Source organism: Triticum urartu, chromosome 2A (genome assembly GCF_056163025.1).
Source record: "Triticum urartu cultivar PI428250 chromosome 2A, HENAU_Tu73, whole genome shotgun sequence".
Classification (NCBI taxonomy): Eukaryota; Viridiplantae; Streptophyta; class Magnoliopsida; order Poales; family Poaceae; genus Triticum; species Triticum urartu.
The window spans coordinates 6,138,577-6,145,802 of NC_141874.1; positions in this window are offsets into that span (position 1 = coordinate 6,138,577).

Consider the following 7,226-nt stretch of genomic DNA (forward strand, 5'->3'; position numbering starts at 1 on the left):
TGGCCGCTTTTGGAGTTACTCAAGAGTAGTAAGATTCTATTTACAGTTTAACCCAAGATGCACATCTCGTGGCTTCAACTACCACTCTATTTTCTTTCATGACACGATCTGGATGCTGGATGTCCCACGTGTCGGCAAAAGGAGGAAGAACCTGACCAAATCTTCGGTTCTGCTCTCGGATTAGACTAGTTGTGCTAACTTAAATTTTTTATTGTGTACTCCCTCCGTTCCAAAATACTTGACTTCCATTTGTCCAAAAATGGATGTACCTATATACTAAGACATGTCTAGATACATATATATATTGACAAATAGAAGGTATGTATTATGCAATGGAGGGAGTAGAATAGATGCAAGTTTTTGTATTGGGAAGAAGAGTACATCCATATATTGATAGAGCGCAATTTAGTAGATGTTCTATCACTTTTAGCTAGCACAGATGCAAGATCGAGCCTCCGCAGATCAACAATGAATGCATCGAGAAGGCACTAATCCAACTTACAGGAGTAGTAAAATGTATTCTTGTGGTTCTTGTTTTCTTTGGTCTTGCTTTTCTAGTCAAAATTATCATTGGAGTTCGTGCAAAACGGAGGTGCGTTTGGGGTCGTGCGTTGGAGTTGGCCTTACAAGTGGGACCGCAGTTAAGGAAACCGACTATCGGCAAACCCCCACCTCGCCCGCCGCGCGATGGCTGAAGTTAGAGAAACGACGAGGTTGAAGAGATTGCTCTAGCACGAACTCCAAGAAATAATATGGTGTCAGATGGGTGTCGTGGTGGTGGCATGTGCCGTACTCCTGGATGTGAATGCTTGTTCTGGCCCATGCCAGCCTACTACTCCTACTACTTACTCCTACTAGTATATGGTATACTAGTATCGAGGATTCGAGGTGCTGGTTACGTACAGCGAACACATTAACATATGGCTACAGTAAAAACACCCGCCCGACGCGCGAAGCATGTGAAGCTAGTACAAATTTAGAGAAGCAACTCGAAAGCCATTCATACATTTAGTAAGTTTATCACAGGAATATCATTTTATTACATACAACAAGTCATCAACCCACATCGACAACGAGGATACATTATAAATACTAAAGTTTTCACCACACAACAAATAACAAGCCATGAAATGAACTTCAACTCAACCATTCCGCGGTGTTGGAAACGCTTGCTTTGAACCACAAGTGATTCTCTGGGACGGGCCATCCGTTGTCGATCTGGAGACCAACGCAGGACTGATCATCCAGGCTGAAGCGGCCTACTATATCAGTACCAGGGTAGGGAACCACCCAAATGTCCGAGGTATAGACACAGTTGCTTCTCATAAATGTGTCAACAGCAGTTGGATCGCCTTTCACCATCATCGGATAGTTTTGTCCAAGGAAGAGTGAGTTTTCTCCAAGACTATCAATTATGTGCCAGGGAGAAGGAGTTGGCGCTAGCACACTAGTATCCATCCCGAATACCATGCAACGGGTGTTGGAATAGGACCGGAGAGTGCGACCATGGGAGACACCTGCTTCCTTAGCAGTAACATCATCAGTGGGCTGTATACACACAAGAAGAGGTGATCCATCGGAATTAGTTGCCAGGCGCCACAGAGTATATGGGCGCTGCTCGTGATCATAACAATCGTCATCTCCCCCTTGGTTATAAATTTTTTCAAGTATAGGTGGTGGGATGTTCACAAGACCTTGGAAACACAAGAAGAAGGTTAATTAGTAAAGGGAAACTTGCTAACCCGCATGCATGTGGATGAAACAATTATAATTACGGTGGAAGACAAACGTACCGAAACTACTAGGATGCCATGCAAAAACAATGCCACGAGTAGTGGCAGCAAACACAAGGCCCTCGTATTGGATTGCATCATAGTACTCATCCGTGTACAGAAACTGATTTTTGAGCAATATCCATCGAGTCGAACCACGAAGGACGGCAACAAGCTTGTCGAAGATAGCAACAACTTGATAGTTGTTGTAATTCCAAGAGCGGTTGGGAACTCGACAAATTGCTATCTTCCGTAGAAGACAGTCACCATGATCGTATTTGAACGTGCGTACATTACCGGTGTGCTCAACCTCTGGGCAGTGTGCTGAGATTTTTGGAAGTGGAACCCGGTGACGAGTGTACACATTCACAAGTTCCCACTCATAGTTGGACCCAATGTAAACAACCCAATCTCCATTTGCGCCCGCCCAAGCCTTGCCCTCAAGCGATGGCATCTTAACATCATACGTATCATTATCAAGTGGCATCAACTGGCACAGGGCGAGGCCTCCGTCGTGCCGGCGCCAGTCATCAGGGTCACGGCGAAGAAGATAGGGGAGATCAAACCGCTCCTTGACTCTTGGGTTCTTTGTAATGATGTTATTAGTTGAGTCGAGAATGGGCTTGAACAAACCTGCCATGCTAGCCGAGGTGATGACGTCGCATCGATCAATGAGTTCCTCCACCACGTCATCTTTCAGATCGGGGCAAGAATAACGGGGTCGTTTCCGGCCTGTTCCCTCCATGGAGAAGACGATCGAACAATGGCAGAAGAAAGGGTGAAGGACTGAAGGAAAATGGAGGAGGGAGAGGAAGAGCGTGCGACAGTAGTTCCAAATCGAGAGGGAAAGGCGAAGAGTCGATGGACGGTTGCGAGTTTGCCATGGTTCACGAAGAGGTGCCCCGGCCTACACGTCCGTTCAGAAATACTCCTAGTACTCGCCGTCATCTCACTGATATGTTGGAACGGGACCTCATGTCAACGAAACATGGTGTGTAATTTCTCGTGCAAAATGCGATTTGGCCGCGTTGGCCCGAGGTGCCGCATTAGTTATCGACCTTTATTTTTTTAATGGTGTGCTGATCAGTTTTGAAGCACGACTAACTGGTACTGTACGTGGAGAGGATGACAGCAGGGACCCGCCAAGGTCATGGCAGTATGCAAGAAAGTGCCTCCTTATTTCAAGCCAATAAAAAATGGCTCCTCCTAGTGGATTTCTGACATCTGGGTCCCATGCCATTGTCAACGTAGTCAATAAAAGAGAGAATTGCACAACGAGCGGCTGACATCAGGGACCCAGCAGCTCGCCCAGTTATTTTTGTTTTGGGTTAATTTGATAAATGCCACTCCAAATCTGGTGTATCCGAGAAATGCCACTGCAATTTCCAAACTATGAAAAATGCCATTTCATGCCATTTCTAGTGGCATTTTTCGAAGTCTGGAGTGGCGCTTTTCAAAGTTTGCAAACTGTAGTGGCGTTTTTCAAAGTTTGCAAAAATTGCAGTGGCATTTTTCAAAGTTTGGAAATTACAGTGGCATTTTTGAATCGCCATAATTGGAGTGTCATTTATCTAATTTGTTTTTGAGACGGAAGCAGGGTGTCAACTGGGCTGTGCAGGGCACTCTGGCCTGTCTAGACAGCCTTTTCTTTTATGTTTACCACAGACCAGCCCAGTAGTTTTTTTCTTTCTGAAAATGGCTAGCCCAGTTCTTTTGTGATTTGTCAAGTAAGTCGCTTTATCAGGCCTGTTGGGTTGCAAATCTTTCAAGACGAGGAGAGCTTCATTGGGCTGGCCGAGAAAATGGCCTATCAGTAATGAGAAATGGGCTATACATTTTTAAAACACATCAAACCGGCAATTATTTTCAAATATCTTTTTCTCATTTCGAGATTTTAAATTGCATTGATTTTTATGCATGGACAATTTATTGGATTTTATATTGATATACATTTATTTTTAAAATCAGTCTGAATGTGACTCGAAATTTCGGGATTAAAAACAGTTCAGACCGCACCGACATATGCAAAATTTCATATAATTTTTTAACCGTGGCCACAATATGGGTTGTAATGCTAACATAAAGAATATAGGCTCCAAAAAACTTGTAAGAATTAGCAAATGAGCTGTAAATTATTTGAAATAATGGCAAATGGGATGTATGCTATTTTCCACAGATTTGAGGCTTTCCACAGATGGCCTGTATACTGTTGGATGTCCATCCAACGGCCGTCGTGCTTCTTCAATCTCTGCTCTTCCTGCTCCAGCCGCTCAAACAAGTGCCGGCGGGACTGCCTGCTCCTTCCTTCCCGCGGCCGGCTGTGCTGCCGCGCAGGCCTCACCGCCCCACCGTACTCCCATCGCTGGCCTAGCCATCCCTCTACTCACCCACACCTGCTGTTATTCTCCGGCGACGGCAGACAAACCAGTAAACCCTCGTACAGTCGTACTCCCCTCCACGTGGGAAACAAAAACAACGGCCGAGTCTTCCCTGCCTCCATGTCGTTCCCTTCCTAGGCCTCACCGTCGTCCACCGCCCTGGTGCTCTCGGCGTGGCGTGGTCAGTGTGGTCAATGACCGACATGCATCTTAAGTGGACTGTACGTGGAGAGGCTGACAGCTGGGTCCACGGCCGCACGCAAGGAAATGCCTCCTTATTACGTGCAAAATAATGATTTCCTCCACTTGACATCTGGGACCCACCGAAATGGCCTCTGTATTTCACGAAAAAAAATTACCGCCGCTGACAGCTCGGGCCCACCAGCTATATCTTCGCACGCAAGGAAGTGCCTCCTTATTACGCACAAAAAATGAATACTCCCCCTGCTAGCTGGGACCCAGTATAGTGGGCCTACTAAGTTGACGGGGACGAAGGGCTTTGTCAACTTAGTCAATATGCACGATTCTAGCTCGACTGACCGTACGATGTCCATCCAACGGCCGTAGTGATTCTTCAACCTCTGGTCTTCTTGCTCCAGCCGCCCAAAGCAGCGTCGGTCGTGTCGCCTGCTCCTGCCTCCCGTGGCCGGCTTTGCTGCCGTGGAGGCCTCACCGCCCCCATACTACTCCCACCGCTGGCCAGGCCATCCCTCCACTCCACTCACCCACACCCCCTATTATTCTGCGACGACGGCAGCGCAGCCGAACCAGTGAACCCTCATACTCCTCTCCACGTGGGCATCCACTGCCGCGTCTTCCCCGGCTCCGTGTCGTCCCCTTCCTAGGCCTCGCCGTCGTCCACCGCCGTGGTGCTATCGGTGCGGCGTGGTCAATGTGGTCAACGACCGAATTCCATCAGAAGAATACTGTACGTGGAGATGCTGACAACTAGGTCCACGGCAGCCGCAAGGAAGTGCCTCCTTATTACGCGGAAAATAATTATTCCTCCACGTGACATCAGGGACCCACCGGACGCCCACCAGTATATCGCGAAAAAAATGTTTGCCCCTGACTGCTGGGACCCACCCGACGGGCCACCGTATTTCGCGAAAAAACGTTCCCCCTGCTGTCAGCTCGGACCCACCGGAAGTGCCTCCTTATTACGCACAAAAAAATGAATACCCCCTGCTAGCTGGGACCCACCTTGGTGGGAGGCTGACTTGTGGGCCTACTAAGTTGACGGGGACGGAGGGCTTTGTCAACTTAGTCAATATGCATGATTCTAGCTCCAGTGACCGTACGATGTCCATCCAATGGCCGTAGTGCTTCTTCAACCTCTGGTCTTTTTGCTCCAGCCGCCCAAACCAGTGCCGGTCATGCCTCGTGCTCCTGCCTCCCGTGGCCGGCTGCGATGCGGCGGATGCCTCACCGCCCCCTACTACTCCCACCGCTGGCCAGGCCATCCCTCCACTCACCCACACCCCCTGTTATTCTGCGGCGACGACAACCTCACACCACAGCGAACCAGTGAACCCTCGTACTCCTCTACGCGTGGGCATCCACTGCCGCGTCATCCCCGGCTCCGCGTCGTCCCCTTCCTAGGCCTCGCCGTCGTCCACCGCCCTGGTGCTCTTGGCGCGGCGTGGTCATCGTGGTCAAGGAACGGCTTCCATCGGACGTGGACTGTACGTGGAGAGGCTGACAGCTGGGTCCACGGCCGCAGCAAGGAAATGTCTCCTTATTACGTGCAAAATAATTATTCCTCCACCTGACAGCGGGGACCCACCGGACGGGCCACCGTATTTCGCCCCCCTGACTGCTGGGACCCACCAGCTACATCTTCGCACGCAAAGAAGTGCCTGACAGTCGGGACCCACCTGGTCGAAGCGTACGTAGCATTGTCATTCTGGTCGCGAACATGTACGTACATATATACTGGTGGATGTAGGGGCACGCACGTGTCGTAGTAGAGGTGGCCAGGGTGCAAGAAAGAAAATACGGCCACGTATGTGTACATACGGGCGGGGTCTCGAACGCCTACTCGTGCATACGTACGGCCAGGGCTCGTGTACATGGCTGGGTCGGAACGGAGAAACAACATCGTCGTTATGTTCATGGGGAGGCAACGGAATGCGTCGTGTTCATGGGGAGGCAATGGAATGCGTCGTGTTCATCGGGAGGGCTTGGATGGAACAGGCGATGGAAACGAGGCCTGGCGTACCGCAGAACGGAGGAACGGCCTTGTGTTTGACTGGCCACGTTTGAAACGGGATCCTGTTGATCAGGAGGGGTCTGGCGTACCGCAAAACGGAGGAAACGGACCTCCTACGGTCGAAACGGGGGTCCTGTTCATCGGGAGGGGGGTGGCGTACCACAAAACGAAGGAAACGGACTTGTGTTGGAGCGCTACGGTCGAAACGGGGGTCCTGTTCATCGGGAGGGGTGTGGCGTACCGCAAAACGAGACTCCACGAGATACTGTTCATCTCCACCGTCGACCCCCTCCAGCCTCCATGAGCTACTGTTCATCCACCGTCGACCTCCTCCAGCCTCCACCTACGACTGTTCATCCACGGGCTCCTGTTCATCCAGCCTCCACCGTGCGCTACTCCACCGGCTACTGTTCAACCAGCCCTCTCCACGGGCTCCTGTTCAACCACCCCTCCAAGGGGTACTGTTCATCCTGCCCTCTATCGTCTACTGTTCATCCTGCCCTCCACGGGGTGGTCCTGTTCATCCAGCCCTCCACGAGGTGGTCCTGTTCATCCAGCCCTCCACGGGGTCCTGTTCATCCAGCCCCACTCGATCGATCGGGGTCCTGTTCATCCAGAGGCAACACCACTGGGTCCTGTTCATCCACCCCTATAGAGAACTGTTCATCCAAATACCCCCCCCACAACGCTCACTGTTCATCCAGAGGCAGCATCGATCGGCTTCAGTTAGCAGCAGTAGCGAAGGAATCGCTCGATCAGGTTCAGTTAACAGCCATCGATCGATCGCTCGAGTTCAGTAACGCGTAGCCTGCAGTGCAATCACTCGGGTTCAGTTAGAGCCCAACGCCTCGCTCGGGTTCAGTC